This window comes from Mastomys coucha, unplaced genomic scaffold (assembly GCF_008632895.1).
Source record: "Mastomys coucha isolate ucsf_1 unplaced genomic scaffold, UCSF_Mcou_1 pScaffold23, whole genome shotgun sequence".
NCBI lineage: Eukaryota > Metazoa > Chordata > Mammalia > Rodentia > Muridae > Mastomys > Mastomys coucha.
This window is the reverse complement of record NW_022196906.1, coordinates 45,056,800-45,075,720: the sequence shown is the minus strand read 5'-3', so window position 1 is coordinate 45,075,720 and position 18,921 is coordinate 45,056,800. Positions and strand designations below refer to the sequence as shown.

Genomic DNA, 18,921 nt, shown 5'->3' with positions numbered 1-18,921 from the left:
GAGACAAGAGACACAGAAAGACAGAGAGACAGAGAGAAACAGAAACAGAGAAAGAGAGACACACAGAGAGAGAAAGAAAGATAGAGACACAGAGAGAAAGACACACAGAGAGACAGAAACACAGAACACAAGACACAAGAACATATTTGTCCCTGGTTAGAATTTTAACTTAAATAGATCATTAGTACGTTGTCCTCATTTAAGCTTTTATCTCTGGGGAAAGTTGAACATAGAATGACAAAAAAAAAAATCAAAGCTTTATTTGTGTTACTATTAGGAGTGGTGCTGGATAACATTTTTATTTTTGTTTTGTTTAAAGGAAAGGTCTTACTGGATAGAGATAACTATTTAGGGGCTGATGAGATATTCCAGTGGGTAAAGGTGCTTGCTGCATAAGCCTTACGGACTAGGTTGTTGGATCCCTGGAAGCCACACAAAGATGGAAGGAGAGAACCAACTCCACAATTGTTTTACCTCTGCATGTGTGTCATGATATGTGGACTAAGTGCATTCATCTTCTGGCTTTTATATACTTGAAAGTATGTGTATGTCATAAAAGCAAAAAAAAAAAATGAACCAAGAGGGGTGAAAAGCTCTTATGGGGGAGTAGTGAGCAAGAAAGGGTAACAGACTATCTATGACATGACAGCATATGGGGAAACTATTTGTAGGGGAAGAAAGAGGCCAGCTTGGGGTCGTGGGAGAGAGGGCATAGGGGAGGAAAAAGAACAAAGCGTAAAGAAACACATGCATGAAAATGTGATGAGGCATTTATTGATTTTAAAAGGTTTGCATTAGAAAGTTTTAAAAACAAAAATGGGAAATTACCCACAGGCCTCTCTTGCCTAGGGAAGTTCTACAGTGGGTAAGGCAGAAAGTTCAGAAATTCCTATGAGTTTCTCCTCACAAGGAACAATCATGAGTGGCATGAAGCTGAACACTGGCATTTGGCCGGGCATTTACCTAACATCTGTTCTCTTCCAGGAGATGAGTCATAAAGAAGACGACGATAGCAATTCCCTGCGAGACGCCTCTGTGCTTAGTTCCTTCTCAGCCATCTTTTAATTCTTACAATACTGCAAGGAAGAGATGACTTTTATCAAGGGTCAACTGTCCTACTAGTAAGGGGTTTTTCTTTTTGCAACTGGGATGCACAGGATCCCAGAATCACAGGATCACAGAGAGAGCTTGACTCTGAGGAGTTCTGACCCAACCAGGATCACAGAAAGGACAGGCTCTAGCCAGATTTAGCCAGGGCAGGTAGCACTAGAGATAACCAGATGGCAGGAGGCAAGCATAAGAACATAAGCAACAGAAACCAAGGGTACTTGGCATCATCAAAATCCAATTCTCCCACCATAGCAACTCCTGGACACACCAACACACCAGAAAAGCAATATTCAGATCTAAAATCACTTCTCATGATGATGATAGAGGACTTTAAGAAGGACAAAACTCCCTCAAAGCCACTGTTCTTTTAAATGTATACAACTTCTCTTCTACAGAAGCACAAGTGGAAATAAATCACCTGCTTTTCTTATGCAATGTCCCTATCATTTTTTCATTGACATGTATGTCTTAAATACCTTCTGTGTTTCCAACCCTGTAAACACAAAGGTAAATATGGCCCTATCCTAAAGTGTTCACAATCTACCTGTAAATGAGCAAAGGTCACTGTGTATTGCCTGCTGCCTTTGAAGTACATCAAAGAGGCAATTGTAGCACTGAGGAGCCTGACACAGTACTGACGCTTCATAAGCCTGAGAGTCTTCCAAAATCCCACCTGCCTGTGCAAGCTTCCCAGGCTTCTGTACAGATAAAAGTTACCTTGTTATCTCGTACAGCCCTTAACAAATGCTTTCTCAAAGTGTCAGAGCCCCTTCAGAGCCACAGATGAACTTGCCTTTGATGTCACTGCTACTGCCATGAGCCACCCTAGTCCACTCATATTATCCTGCAGTGCCCTCCATCCAACTCCTAGAGCAGTGTTTTCCCCTTTACTAGTTACACATGTGCTCATGAGAACTGAAAAAGCAAATACAACAGGGTTAACTTTCCACTCTCTCAATTGTTCTTTCCATTGTACATTTTCCTTATTTTGCTACTAAAACCAGTCAATGTAAAATCTCTTCGCTGATGTAAGTTTTTGATATAGATAAAATCATCATCATACAAAACTAACAACGTTAAAGATTGAGTCACTTTCTATGGGATAATATATTTTTTACAAAGTCCCATGTAGGCAGAGAGAGCTGATGGAAAGAGTTACTTTGTAGAAAGTTGTTCTGACCTAAAAACATCAAGCCAACTTATGTTTTAAAAAGACTTATTTGGTTTTTCCAACGAAAAAGAGTGTCTTCTTTTTAGGCAATATTGCTTTTTCATTCTCTCTTTTATAAACAGAAAGCAGATTTCTTAAAATGGCTTGCTTAGTAACCCTATCACTAACTCATTTAACCGCCAATGCACTCTTAGCATCTTGGGACCTGCTCTTTTCTCCCTATTAATTGGACTTTCCTCTGTGTCATATCCCAAATAGTTTTTTGCTTTTTGCTAAATCTAATAATGATCTCCCCAAAATAGCAGTTTTTATCAGCTCTGCTCCTGGACAGGGAGAATATCAGGTATCAGCAAGGCTGTGGTAGAGAAACGAGGTGAAGAGAACATGAGATGAGCCAGCCCAGCCTGCTCTTCATTACAGACCAAGCTCTCTTGTAATAGGTACAAGGTGAGCATTTCTAAGGTTACAATGCATCTCCTACATGAACCAATGCCTGAGTATCTTTCTGCTGACCTAGAACCACATGAAAATTGTCATAATCAAAATGGAATCACTTATGTCAAACTTTAGTAAAACAGAGTCAGGAGGCCTTGAAGAGAGCGCTCTGGTATATACCTGCTTATCATAAAAACTATGGCAAGGACTCTGAATACCACAGTCTTACACAAATATTTCTCTAAAGACATCTGCCCAACAACTTTCAATTCAACAGTGGATTGGTATCCTCTATGTTGTTGATCTTTGCAGTCAAGGATAATGGTTCAAAACAATTTGCATAGCTCTTTCACTCTACCTTTAAAAATGTTTGTTTTCCTTTACCTCTTCTGAAATACCTACAAGCCTGCAACAGCACTTATTTTCAGAGTTGCAAATTCCCTACTCATCAATAATAATAATAATAATAATTAATAATAATAATAATAATAGTTTCTTTTGAGATTCTCCCATTGTTTATTTTTTTTAAACTACAGAAATCCAGTTCAAACTCTTCAGCTCAGGATCTAGTGGCTTATGTGATTTCTCAGTTCCTAGATCTGAATCACTACCACTTCCCTAATAAAATTCAGGGCTTGCTACTCCCTACAAACCTGGAACATACTTGTCTATTGCTGACTTTGCTCCTTCTCTCTCTTTGGCCAAGAATGTTCTTTCCCTATATCTTTATGTGACAAGTCCTACCATCAGTCAAATTCAGTTAAGAACTACACCCTCCTTGAGAGCTCACTCTTCTAATGTTCTTTATCTATTTATCTATAGCCACGTTTCTCATGGTTCTTTGTCCTTTTCTCCTGTAGGCAGTAAGTAGAATACAAGTAGAGAAAAAGACCCAGAAATGACCAGGTTAATTGAGAATCAACCTGTACCTGGACAATGACTTGTAACTGGAAAAAAATGTTTCCAAGAGGGATAGAAAGATGGATCAGTTGGTAAGAGTGCTGTCTGCTCTTCTAGAGGACTCCCTGTTCAATTCTCAGCACCCATATGGCACCTCACAACTGGCTGTAACTCCAGCCAGTAAGATCTGATGTCTTCTTCAGGCTTCTGCCACATCTCTACACACATGCTACATAGACATATATGCAAGTGAAATATTCATACACATAAAACAAAAACTGGAAACCTATTTTGAATGTCACCAAGACATGATCTACTGGTCTAGTTTGACTATAGATCTATAAATGCAGTAGAGCAAATGGTATTAATCTATTTATTCAGTGAATTAACAAATCTGTATTGAGCACCTGTTCTTTTTTTTTTTTTAGATTTATTTATTATTATAATCAAGTACACTTAGCTGTCTTCAGACACACCAGAAGAGGGCGTCAGATCTCATTACAGGTGGTTGTGAGCCACCATGTGGTTGCTGGGATTTGAACTCAGGACTTTCAGTAGAGCAGTCAGTGCTCTTACCCACTCAGCCATCTCACCAGCCCGAGCACCTGTTCTATAAATGACAGTCATTCTGTTAGACACTAGGAATGGGAACCATAGAAAACATAGTCTCCAATCTCACAATGGCAATAGTCTAGTAAGGATCCAGGTAACAGTCAATGAAGCATGCTGTGAGTCTGCTCTGAGGAATGAATGCAGAGTTTCTGCAGTCTAGTACTATTGAGCTCAGGAAGTTGGATAGAGCAGAGCTTCTTCAACTTTTCTGCTTGCAAGCCCTTTTCTTATTTAGTCGACCATAGGTATTGAGGTATATAAAATAGGTATAGAAATCAAATCTTTACTAACAATAACTTATAACTTGTTTTAAAACATTCCTTTAGCATGGATATAATTTTATCACTTATTGGAGATGAAATTTGCACATGCTTATTAATTTTTACATAAGTATGAAACTTTGGCTGAACATTTGAAACTGTAGGATACAGAGCATCTTCAATATTTTCCAGATAATTGACACTGTGATTGTATGGTCTGATTGATGGTATGATTGATGATACTCATCAATGCTAAGAATGCCATTCACATAAAATCTAGTACACAATGGTAGACTGGAAATCATAAACCCAGATCTCTGACCATACACCTTACTCCAATTCTGATGCCAGAACTATGAAGCAGTCATCTCTCATAGATCTAATAATGAGGGAGGAAATACTTAGATTATATAGGCATTCTGGCCTACAGGATATCCATTTTATTACAGGTTAACAAGTTCCTATTTTGGTTTGTGTATATTCTTGAAACTTGGTCTCCCAGAGTATAATTCACTAAATGATCAAGTCTCTGCATTAGCAAAGAAACTAGTTGTAGGCTTGTCCTGTTACCTCCCTTCCCCCATACCTCTTCTTCAAGGCCCTCTCCCCCTGCCACCCCCCTCCTGACTCTGTGTCCCTGATGCACTCTCTCTTTTAAGCATACACTCTGCCTCCTTCCACTGTATGGTCCTTAACAAGACAGCTTTAAGTTTATTGCCTCATAAAGTCTTCTAGAGACTTAGTATTGCCTTTCTTAGTTCAGCAACATGAAGTAAAAAAAAAGTTTGTTCAGAGGTGTAGCACTTAGCTCAATGTCTGGACTGCAGCTTTCTTCTTTATTAAGTTGAAAGTAACTAAGTTCAGAGCATATGTTTGACTCAATTTTTTATCTTTCTAGAATGTCTAGAATACTTTGTGCATTGTATATTAAATGTTTGTTACGTATATAAATGACAAGGTACAGTGTATGTAGTTTCTATAGTTAATAGGAATATATAACACATAATAATGATAACAAAGCCAAGAAAAGTCTAAAGGAATCGCCAAGGAAGCAAATTTTGTTACCCCAAAGGGTTTATAAAGTAAGTTAATGTATGATTAAGAAGGGGGGGAGGTTCAAGCTGTAGGACCTTGTTATGAATTGGATCTGCCAATATTGATGCCATAGAAGCCAATCTTGAAGTTATATGCCAACATCTGCTTCACAAGAACTGATTAAAATAAATATTTTTCAGTTGCTATGGCTTTTGAGTTTATTTTTGACATAGACTCCAAATGCAGCAAATAATATAGAAACTCTAGTTCCTTTCATTACCATTTGACATGGAGGATTCTAATCTCACTAGTGAGGTAAAATAAGCACCAGTCTCATGACCACAAAAGATAACTTTCATTGATCCTCAGGAGCAAATAGCAGAACTTTGTCATTTGTACTGGCTGCTTGGTCTTTAAAACTAAGAACAGCCTCGGAGTAGCCTTTAAAGTGTGAAGACTGCCACACTAGACTAAGTCCTTCCTCTTTGTAGGAAAGCCCTGGGGAACATCACTTAGACACTTTGTAAAGGCCCCATTGCTGTTTTAGTTTTTATTAAGGGAGTTTAAGAACATGTACGAAACTAGGAAGAAGAGCAATTGGGCCTGAAGTGCCCTTCACCCAGCTTCCACAGTTACCAAGAGTGAAAAGAGAAACAAACACAAAGTCTTGAATAATTTTTACGTTTACTATTTTCCCAAAGGATACACATTTCGAAATAACTGAACTCTCCAAGGAAGACAGCAGCTTTTTAGGGAAAAACTCAAGACATTACCAAGAATAGCCAGCTAGTTCCTCGATTTGTTATCATATATGTGAGGTCATCACCTAGTTATCAGTAACATAAAAATCAGAAATGGGGGCCAGGAGATGGCTCAGCAGGGAAAAGTGCTTGCCACCAAGGCTGATGACTTTTGTTGCATCTCCATGAACCTCATGGTAGACAGAGAGAAACAATTCATAAATAATGATGTAAGTTAAAACGTTTTTAAAACCAGGAATAAAATTGCTTGCAAATTGGTTGCGATCAGTGCATGTGAAAGGTATGACTTCATTCTCATGCAGTGGCAAGCATGATGGTTCTGCCCTTTTGTTTTCTTAATAGTGCCAGGTGTTAGGTGGGAGGAGTCACATACTCCTTTAATCTCAGAATTTGGGAGGCAGAGACAAAAGATCACAGGAGGATCACTGTGAGATTGAGCCCACCCTGTTCTACATAGTAACTTCCAGACCAGCTAGGCTAAATAATAAGACCCATATTTTAAAAGGGGGGAGGAATTGGGTGATGGTGGCGCACACCTTTAATCCCAGCACTTGGGAGGCAGAGATAGGCAGATATCTGAGTTCGAGGCCAGCCTGGTCTACAGATTGAGTTCCAGGACAGCTAGGGCTATACAAAAAAAGACATGTCTTGAAAACAAAACAAAACAAAAACATAAAAGGGGGGAGGAAGGTATCCAAAAGTATCAGAGTCTTTTCAGAAAGATTCAGGGGTCAATTTAGATAAGCTTTCATTGCCTAAAGATAGTTAAAGATGAACAAGAGTAATTGCAGCAACTCTGAGTTTGTTTTGAACTCAATTAAGTTCTTTGTTACATATATATTCAAAATAAAAGATACTGAATTTGGTGCTGGGTATTGTTAGCATTCTGTCTAAACTCCACCCCACAGTTTCCTGGCAACAGCCAGGTAGGCCTGACCCTATAAAAGGGGCTGCTTGCCCCCTCCTCCCTCTCTTGTTCTCTTGATCTCTTGCTTCTCTCTTGCCCTCTTGGGCTCTTCCTTTCCCCCCCTTCCTTATTACCTTTACCCCCCTCTCCACGTGTTCATGGCCAGCATCTACTTCTCTACTCTCTCCTTCTCTCTGCCTTTCTGCCTCTACTACCCTCTTAACTCCCCTCTCCATGCCCTGAATAAACTCTATTCTCTACTATACCGAGTGGCTGGTCCCACAGGGGGAAGAAATGCCTTGGCAAGTGCCTGCTGAGGCACCCCCTTATCCCATACCTGACTATACACCCATAGAACATACCCCCCCTCTCTATTTTTTTATAAACACATAAGATGTGATTAAGCCTTTAGATACAATTGGATACCTTTCTTACTTTCTGATGTCACAAGATTTTCTAAGCTTAGTATGGCATGTTTCCTATTTCCAACCTGGAATCTATAATTTCCCTAAGAAGCTCTGTGTCATGTTGAGTTTCTCCATGAAATAGACTGATTTGAATATTTTAACTTTTTTTAGGTTTTGTGTGTGTCTGTGTGCCTGTATGCCATGTGTGTGCAGTTGCCCATGGAAGCCAGAGGGGTATGTCAGATCCTCCAAAGCTGAGGTTACAGGCAGCTGTGAGCTGCTGAATATGGATTCTGAGAACCAAATAGGGCTCTCTGGAAAAGCAGCAACAACTGACCCATCTTTCCAAAATCTGGCTTGAGTATTTAGATGCATGAAATTCATTAGGGAATTCCCCTAGAGTCAACACCTATTGAGGAAAGACGAAAATATGTTTGGGTAGAAGAACTGAACCACAACATAATAATAACAATCCCACAAAATAACGCTATAAGATTTTCTGTCCTGAAGCAAAAGAGTTTAAAGCAATCCACATTAATCAGTCATTCCATGTAGGCTGCCCTGGGGTATGAGGAAAGACCCTAAATGTGATGCTATTGTCATCGGATAGTAGAGATCCTCAATCACAACACTAGACATATTTCCTTGTGAAAGCTAGGAGTCAGATTGTCCTAGGATCTGCCAAATATCTTTTAATGTACAGTATGGTCCCAATAACAAAGAATGTCCAATCTAAAATGTCAATAGTGCAGAAACTAAGACAGTTTGGCCTTAGGGAAACACTAAGACAGTGACTCAGTAATCTGGGTGAGTTCATTTTGTTCTAATACAAACAGCTGGTAGTCAAGGAGACTCTTCCAGTGCTGGCAACCCCAAACCCTTGAGTGCCCAAGGCAAAACCCGTTGAATAAGCTGAGAGAGAGAGAGAGAGAGAGAGAGAGAGACAGAGACAGAGACAGAGACAGAGACAGAGACAGAGACAGAGACAGAGATTGCTCCTAAGTCTTTTGTTTGTTTGTTTGTTTGTTTGGGGTTTTTTTTTGGTTTTTTATTAATTTTTATTAGATATTTTCTTTATTTACATGTCATATGGTTTCTCCTTTCCCAGTTTCCCCTCCAAAAAACAAACAAACAAACAAACAAACAAAAACAACAAGAACAAACCCCTGTTGCCTCCCCCCCATGCCTGCCACCCCGCCCTCTCCCACTTTCTGGCCCTGGCATTCCCCTACACTGGGGCACAGAACCTTCACAGGGCCGAGGTCCTCTCCTCGTATTGATGATCAAATTTGCAATCCTCTACTATACACATGCTGCCAGAACAATCAGACCCACCATGTGCAATCCTTGGTTGGTGGTTGAGACCCTGGGAGCTCTGAGGGTACTAGTTAGTTCATATTGTTGTTCATCCTAAGGGGCTGCAAACCCCTCAGCTCCATAGGTCCTTTCTCTAACTCCTTCACTGGGGACCGTGTACTCAGTTCAATGGATGGCTGTGAGCCTCTACATCTGTATTAGTCAGGTACTGTCAGAGCCTCTCAGGAGATAGCTTAAAAACAGAGACTCATGGACACAGGCACTCTGGCTGCAGGTTTCTCTCTCTGGGCTTCAATCGCCAGGAGCTCCAGCACTTGGCAGCTATTGCAGTCCATAGCTTTTAACAGCTGTAGGCAAGGACAGCCAACAGTAGCAAGCAAGACCAGGTGCTGGTACCTTCTGGTTCCAGTTCTTAAGCAGGCTTCAGATGCCTGAATCTTACACTATACAGAGGCAAGTAGAACAGCTCTCTGGCCTATTGTGTCAAAACTCCAGCCCTTGATGGTGGTTTGTATTACAGCACATGGGCCTAGTGTGTCTTAGACTTCTGGCAAATTTGGAAGGTCCCTGGAACTCTTCCAGCAATCAAGGAACCAGTTTCTCATCTTCAACTCTTCACAGTCCTCTTTGTCTCTACCATCTCTGCCCTTGAATTCTCTGGAACTCTTTAGCTACCCTCCTGTTGCCACCGCTATTGTCACTGCTGTCAATACCTTTCTTCCTTCATGTTACCAGCTCATTCCACAAATGATAAAACTCAAAACGAGTAAAAAAAAAAAAAAAAAAGCCTTTTATCTGGCCTAATGTTGTAAGCTAAAGTACAAGCATAGGAAGTTGCCTCCCAGCTACCTCTCATGAACTGAGTCAACAGCCTGCTTATATAGACAGAAAAGAGAATATGGCACAGGTGTCTCCACCAGCTATAGCCATCCTTCATAAGGCTGTGCTTCTACCAATCATAGCACAGTTCCTTATACAAAGGAGGAAATATGGTTGCTCCAACCACAGGAATCTCCTTTGAAAATGAATTGCAGCAATCACAGACCTGCTGGGCTAGCAAGGTTCAAGCTCTGGAAAGGGTGGAAATGGCCATAGGCTCATCAGGAATTCGTGGAGACTTGTGATGACAAAAGTCTTATATATACACACACGAACTGTTTGGAAACAGTTGTAGCTAAGGGAGAGTCCTCACTAGATTTGTTCTTAAGCAGCAGCTGTAGTTATCATGTAGCTGCTGAAAGGTTTCTGTGGTCTGAGCAGCAATGCATGAGGGCTGCTTGCTTGCCATGGTCTCATTCAAGGCAGCCAGAGCACAGTGGAGAGTCCAGCGGCTGTCTGTTGAGGTTTGGTCTTGCTGTATATTGTAATGCTAAGTGTGGGCCCTCAAGACCTAGCTCATAGACCTATGTGACCCTGTCCCCAAGTTATTTCTGATTGGTAAATAAAGATGCTGACATGAGTTAGGTGAGTTGATGAAAACATGGCCCCGAGGTCTAGCCAACTGGAGTTAAGAGCGGCCCAGATGAAACATAGTAAATAATAACTAGAGGTTATCTATCAATAGGAAAGTAGATTCTAATAGCATAGATGATAGATAGCTGCCCGGTTCTAGTGCTGACTAAGGCTTATTATAAATAATAAAAGTTGTATGCCTTCTATCCAGGAACCAAATGATCAAGTTGGGGTAGAAACCCCAGGTCAAGATTAAAAATTTCTACAACAGCTGTCAGTTAGGGAGTCAAATTGCCCTGGCTGCTAACACCTGGGCCTAGTTAAAAGTCACATAAATATTAAAAGAAGTGCTTATGATAAAGCCCCCTGACTTCAATAGTGCTATAATTATATTTAAAGGACTCTAACTCCTGCCACAATAGCCCAAGTAGAGTTGAGTTCTCCTATCTCAAGACAGGAACTTTCAGATACTGAGATTCCCAGCAACATAGAGATTAAGGCCTCCGCCCTGAGAAAGGAATCTAGTGACATACCACAGCATCGACTACACACTTGAGCACATAGAAGCACATAGACACCTCAGTCCAAGCGCTTGGAAGACTGGCTGTTATTGGCTTAGTGTTTATTTGTAGGCTTTTCAGGGGGCAAAACTGGGGGGAGGGGAATTGAACACACATCATTCATATCAATATTTCCACTTGAAAACCAAAATTGTAAGTAAAATATTTATGTTCAGAGAAGCTGTCATTAACTCAAATTAGTTCCTGGAACTTATTAATCTCATTAAGTTTGTGTATTCTAGGGCTTATAAAAGAATTGAAAAACTTTAGTGGCAAATGTTAGAAAGTACTGAATATGGGGCTAAGAATGTAGCTCAGTTAGTATAGTACCTGCCTAGAATGTATAAAGCCCTGGGTTCAATGTACAGTACCAAAACATGGGGAGTGGTGGTGCGTGCCTGTGGAAGGAGGAGGATCAGAGGCTTAAGGCCATCCTCAGGTATATACCAAATCTGAGGCCAGCCTGGGCAGCATAAGACAATGCCCAAAACACAACCAACCAAAAGCCTTAGCATTCTTTAGTGGCCAAAGTGCTTGATCTTCACAAATGACAAGGAGGCTACACAAGTTTAACCAACTTGCGTAAGGACCCATCTCTACAGGGCACCAGGACCTAACTACTACTGTTTCTTTTTCCCAGATTCACTACTCCGTTTCTCCTAAAAACAGAGGACAGAGGAACAGAAAGGGTGATGAGACTCACACAGAACTTCACCGCACTTTGAGGAAATTTAGAGCTCACATCGCACAGTTCCATGAAGGAAGGATTACTTGCTCATGATCACTAGAAATATTTCCTTGTTGCTTTCCTAAGAACCAGGAGATTGTGCCGTGCCTTCCACATTTTCTGCTCCAATCTTGCTAAAAACGAAACAGGTATACACTAGAAAATAGGCTAAGATGGAGCCTCTCAGTAAAGAAAAATGACTCAGTTTACAAACACACGAGAACAGAATGGGGCTGCTTGAGTGTCTCAGTTGATGGAGTTCTTGCCTAGCTTGGACAAAGACCAGGGTTTGATCCCCAGGACTGCATAAAACTCCAACACTTAAGGGGCAGAAGCATGAAGAACAGAAGTTTAGGGTCAGTCTGGGCTACACGAGACCTGTCTCAAAAATAGCAAGTGAACATGACCAGAATGCATCGTTTGTTTTCTTTGCCTTTTTTTTTCCTAGACAGGGTTTCTCTGTGTAGCCCTGGCCGTCCTGGAACTCAATCTGTAGACCAGGCTGGCCTCGAACTCAGAAATCTGCCTGTCTCTGCCTCCCAAGTGCTGGGATTAAAGGCGTGCACCACTACTGCCTGGCATCTTTGCTTGTTTTACTCTCAGATACAAACCCAACAATTACACCAGTACTGTGCATATGCCTCATTCCTCTCCATTGGAGGAGTCATTCTGGAATTTCCTTTCAGGCCCTCCCTAGAAATTCTAATCTGAACTTTTCTTGTCCTCAGCAGTTGTTTATTATTTTTCCCAGTGCTTCTTAATCTTTTCCATTGACGTACAGACAGAGAAAAAAAATGCAAGCTGTATACACCACACACACACACACACACACACACACAGAGCAGAGGGGCAAGTTCATACATCTTTGCACACATAGCCCCAAGTAAGTGACCAAAAGCAAAATTCTTAAGAAATACAATTTTTACCAAATATGTCATAAATATTTGTTCAAGTCTCACAGCCTGTTTTTCTTTTTTTTTTTTTAATTTTCAAGTCACTGTATCTTTAATAACTTGGCAGTAAGTCAAAAAATGAAAAAAAGAAAAAGATTGTTCCTTTTACGGACGAGGCCCATCAGTATAGACTCATTCATGTAGTGCGTGAGACAGGATTCCAAACAGCAGGGAAGGCTTCAGGGCTTACAGACTGACGCGTTTGGTTGCTGATAATCGGTCAAGGCATGAGCAGCACAAGAGATTAACGAGCCCTCAGAGGACAGGACGCGGTTGCTGGGTCATGAGCACCTTGAAGCGCCTCTTGATGGTGATTCGGTGTCTTGAGTATTTGTCATCTGGGGAGAACCGTGCAGGGTGTGCCGAGCAAGTCTGTTGTCCCATAGGGTCAAATTTCTTCAGCATATAGACGCGATCGCCCTGCTCGTTGAGGTAATACTGGAGAAACATGACTGCCCCTCAGCAGAAAAGAGCCCGTACGTTTACCGCCAGCCGCGTGTACCCGGAGCGTGCCGCCTAAATCCCAGCCTGTTTTTCTTAAGGAAATACAAATATAAAATGGAAATTGTTATAGCAGAAGGTGCACTATATTTAATGAAAGCTTTGAAATCCCTCTTGCTAATCATGATCCTTCATACTCTTCATGTGAGAAAAATCACTTCCACAATATATTTCTATTGCTCTGAAGTAGAATCATCCTCTTAAATAGAAAACACACTACCCATTCAACCAATGTGTATGGAGTATTTAATATCCTTGCTCTTATTTTGGCAAAACCAGTAAGCTGTTATAATCAAAAGTTTGATATAATCTGTGCTTTATAAATACTAATGATATAAAGTAGTAAAATATAAGTGCAGTCAAACTGTATAAAACTGTATATTTTCATTTAAAATGTAAACTAAACTAAATGTAAAAAAATATGTGTCAAAAAAATAAAAAAATGTGTTGTGGGCATTTGTGCATGTTCATGTGTACAGGTATATGTGAGCACATGTGTATATGTAAGCATCTAAATATAAATTTTTAATGTGAAATTACTTCCCACATATTGTCTTAAAAGTTACAGCTCTTCTAAACTATTCATCAAAAGCATTTATTAAAATAAAAATACAAAACAGGAGATGGATGTGGTGTCAAACCCAGGAGGACTTCAAGTTCTAGCTCCCACTGGATCATATAATTAGTTTAAGGAAGGTCAAATCAATTATATTTGAAGCCAGCCTGGGGCTATACAGCAAGATCAAAAAAAAGGGGGGGGGGGAAATACAAAAAATAAATAAAAATGAATAGCAAAATATTAAACATAAAATCCTTAAATGAAACTTTAAAAAAACTGAATTAAATATTATTAAGCAGTTTCTAAAAATAAAATAATTTCTTAAAATTTATTATCCTCTACTTGCCAGTGCAAAGAAATTGTTATGATGTTTTTTCTTTTAGTTAGTTACAGACTGACTTCTACTCCCAAAATTCCTGTGCTGGAGCTGTAATCTCCATCCAGTGTGACTGTATATATAGATGGAAAGTAGTTAAGGTTTACTGAGATCATAGGGATAGGGGTCTAACTCAACAGAACTGTCATCTTTGTTTGAGGAAGTGAAACTGGAACACTCTATAGTGCACAGAGGAAAGGTCGCATGAGGAAGAAGGTGCCAGCTAAAAGCAAGTAAGTCAGGCTTCAGCTAAAACCAGTCCTTGGTGCCTTGATCTTTGATTTCCAGCTTTTGGAACTATGTAAAAATAAATTTCAATTGTTTAATCCATCCAATTTTGGGTAGTTATGACAGCCTGAGGAGACTAATACACTTTTATATTTACAATTTAAGAAATACATGAGAGGTAGAGACATGGCTTAGCAGTTAAGAATGTTTGCTGTTCTTCTAGAGAACCCAAGTTTGGTTCCCCAAATTCATATCAGACAGCTCACAACTACCTGTAATTCCAACTCCAAGGAATCAGTCCCCAGTGGGCACCCTCATACATGTGGCTGTCACTCATACGACACACTCACACATACACACATATAAAAATAAATTTTAAAAAAGAAAAATGTGAATTATTTAACATTGCAAATTATTCTTCAGTCGCCATGTACAAAGAACAAAAGCAAAACAAATCTTAAGAATACTCACTGCTATGAAAATGTTTCCCTTAGAGAGGGAAAAAAACCTATTCATTTTTATTGAGAGGGTTTGAAAAATTGGTTAATTTGTTTTTTTCCATCTGTCAAAGCACTTTCATCACTCAAATGCTCTCTACATATCAAAGTAGCGTGGGACTTTGGAAATGGTATAACTCACAAACCTTTATACCACATATGTAGCCACCTGCTGTGTTGAGGACATAAAACAAGAAGTGTGGAAAATATTCTCCAGAGGCCTAAATAGAGTTAAAGAATGGATACTTAAGTTTTATGGCCATGCTATACTGGTACTGAACGCCTGAACGAGAGAGGAACTTATGCATCCCTTGACAGTGTGGGTGTGTGTTTGAGGCATTGTGTTGTGATGTGTGAGGCTCTCCAAAACCCTGTAGGTCTTCCTGCCCCAGTCTGAGATCTTTCCAAAGTCTGGCGTCTGCAGATACTCAGCAGAATAGTATAAGTCAATGTGATTTGTAACCTCTCCACTTGAAGAGTATGCACAGTAAGATGGAGTATCAATAAATTTACATCATCCGTTTACCCACTGAGTTAGTGAAGAATGCAGTGATAATGATATCTTTTCAAAAATAAATGAAATACAAACTAAATTTAGCAACTTAACAATTATTACTACCTATAAGTGGAGGACCCAAGTCATAATCCAAGACTCCTGACCCCGTCCACAAAGCTACCTCCTGTCTAGCTTCTTGATGTTCAGAATTGCTTCATAGTATTTTCAGGAGTGTTTGGTCAAGAAGTACAACAAGAGTTGAAAAAAATTAAAAACATATATCTCTCTTCAGTATTTAACAATTGTAAATTCGGGGATGGGAGAAAGGAAAAATAGCTTTAATAGATGTTTTCTGAACCTAATTGTTGAACTTCAGCATCTTAGAGTCAGTACTTCCTGTTACATTTCTAGTCATATAGTGATTATAGCCACAATAAAATGACTGTATTTGGTCTTCTGGCACATGGTCAGCTTCTTCTTTTGTCCTTATGATTTGGATTTCCCTGGACTCCTGACTGGGGATGTCTGCTGCTCTGATGCAGTAATTTGAGAAGGGTAGCTAAGTAGCATAATTGTTATTTATCATGTGTATGCAGGGTTTGGGAGTTAGAGTCTGAGCTAACAGAAAATTAAATGTGATTTCTGCCCTCAGAGATCCTCATTTTACTCTAATGAATAGATTTGACTTGTAAACACAGGAAGAAGAGGAGAAAACAATCTTTGGGAGAAAAAAAAGTATAGAGATATGCCCAATAAGATAATCTGTCAGAGTACCAAATTTATGTAATCTGATAAATGGAGGGAAACGGATTTTTCCCTGTGAAGGTAGGGCTGCAGATCTGGATTCTGATGCTAACTGCCATATCACCAGTCTAGTCCCCACAGCTTGTGTGCAGTTCAATTATATAGTCTATAAGCCTGTGTTCCTGGTGACAATTAGTATACACACACACACACAGCCACCACTCTAAGCTCCTCTCTCTTACCTATAGCAACTATCTTATAAAATAACAAAACATTTCAGGGCAGTAAATGAGGATGTCTAGTAGAGAGGGCATGAGTTTCACATTCAGTGTTCTTTAAAGAAGAAACTAGACCCAAGGGCATTTGGATGAAGTCCCAACACAAGAAAATTAGGAATATAATACATTTCTAACTACTATAAGCTTGGGAACATTCTCTCTGCATCTCTATGTTTTTTCCTGTGGAGACACAGGAAAGGGGCACATTGTGCATACCTGGGTGACAAATCACTCTTGATCTAACAGTACAGGACATTTCTTACCTGAGCTCTCTTACAACTAGATCTTATTACTCATTGATAAGACATGTGACTCTTAACAAGCTTTTCCATTATGCCACATATATGTAATTCCTCCACACAACATACAATATAGAGAAATGTTTCAATGTTAGATAAACTTTTACTTTCACTATCTAAAAATATTATTTATCAATAAAATTACTGTTGCTGCTGGTAATTTTAGTGAGTAAAATGTGCTTAAAGACTAGATGACTGGCCTAGTTGTTAAAAGCAGACCGTAAAGTCAAGCAGATGTGATTCAGATTCTGAATTCTACTATATGCTTGCTTCATTCCCTTGAATAAATTGTATTAGCTCACTAATCTTTGATTTATCTGTAAAAAGTGGATTACAGTATTAAGCCTTTAAAGGATTATTGGGAAGATCAATGATAGCTGATAGTAAAAATAAAAGTTATGCTCACATGCTCAGAATTTGAATATCATTGATTTATGACACATGCATTCACAGGCCCAATCATGGCCTATTTTACCTATGTATTAATACAGATAAATATATATTCATGTGCACTGAATTATGTATCTCCTCACTAAGTATCCAATAAAAAACAACCAACCAGTACAAGAAACAGAACATCAACGTCATTTACATGTGTTTCTATGCTTTTCTCTAATCTAGTCCTCAACCTTTTCTTTCTTCTCATATGTTATTGCACTGATTTTAAAGTTATGGCTTTGCCATGTATTTATTTTTCTAAATATATGATCTAATTTCATTTTTTTAAACATTTTTTTAAGTAGGCCATAGGGCCAGAATAGATGGCTCAGCATTTCCTACTCTTCCAAACGACCAGAGTTTGACTTCCAGCAACCAAATCATGTGACTCACAAACACCTACAATTCCAAGTTCAGGAGAACTGATGCCCTCTTCTGGCTTCCCCAGTACCCACACACATGTGGCATAAGCTTATACAGATACATATATCCATTAATAAAAATATTTTTTAAAAGCAGATCGTGTGTTTTCCTTTAGAGCAGTGCTGCTAGAAACATTGGTTTTCTTGGGTAAATGCACAGAAGTGGAATTTCCTGAGTTATGGTATATAGAAATGGCTGACAATAACAGATAATGCCAAACTTTCCAGTGGTTTTATCTCTACACGCTCTTATGAGCACTACAAAAGACATGCTGCTAATTCATAGTCTCTCCAAAACTAGATATTGTCACATTTCCTAACGTTTGTCAACTGACTTGCTATAAAACCCCGTTTTGTGATTTAATTTCCTTTCCCAATCAATAATGCAGCTGGTCATCTCATACACCTGTCTGTCTGTCTGTCTGTCTGTCTGTATGTATGTATGTATGTATGTATGTATGTATGTATGTGAGATAAGGTCTCATGTGTCCCAGGCTGGTCTCAGCTTGATATGTAGCAGAGAATGATCTTGAATTACAGAATCTCCTGCCTTGACTGGGATTACAGGCTAGCATTATCATGGCCCAGTTTATGGCACACAAGGGATTGAGCCCAGGACTCCATGAATGCTTCGTGAACACTCTACTCAACTCCAGCCCTAGACTCACATATTTTTATGAGTCACAAGTTTTCCTTTCTGTTAAACTTCTATTAATAGTTTTTACCATTTTATCAGATTGTACTTTATTGATTTAAACAATACTAATCTTGCTATTAACCCTTTGTTGGTAAGTGTGGTTACAAACACCCTCCCCCAGCTTGTGCTTTCTCTCTTTCCTCTTGGTAAGATGATTTTTTTGCTATTTCAAATTTCTAAATATTGATACAGTCATGTCATTCAGATTTATTCATAGTTTTCATGTTTTTATGGTATTTGGGTTTTTTGTTTTGAAAGAGTCTCATTCTGTAGCTCGGCCATACCTGGAATTATTTCTGTAGACTGGGTTGACCTCAAACTCACAATGATCCACTTACTTCTACCTTCCTAGTGCTGTGAATAAGTGTTGGTTACTAGCCAGGTACTAGGTTTTGTTTGGTTGGTTCGTTTAGGTTCTGGTTCTGTGGTGATTTGAATGATAATGGCCCCAAAGGTTCATATATGTGATGTGTTCCCTGTTGGAAAAAAACGGGAAGGATTGGAAGGTGTGACCTTGTTGGAGGAGGTGTCACACTGGAACTGGACTTTGAGGTTTTATAAAGCCCATGCCATTCCCAGCTAACTCTCTTTGCTCCATGCTTGAGATCCATATTCATGGATCAAAACGTAAATTCTCTCCAGGCAGAGTGGTGTACACCTTTAATACCAGCATTTGAGAGGCAGATACAGGTGGATTTCTGTAAGTTCAAGACCAGCCTGTACTACATAGTAAGTTCCAGGCCAGCCTGAGCTATGAAGAGAGACTCTTTTTTTTTTTT

General features: G+C 39.4%; 1 pseudogene; it reads right to left on the bottom strand.

Moving 5' to 3' along the window:
- Positions 1-12,638: 12,638 nt before the first annotated feature.
- LOC116073311 overlaps positions 12,639-18,921 on the bottom strand; it is a 22,920-nt pseudogene continuing 16,637 nt past the window's right edge.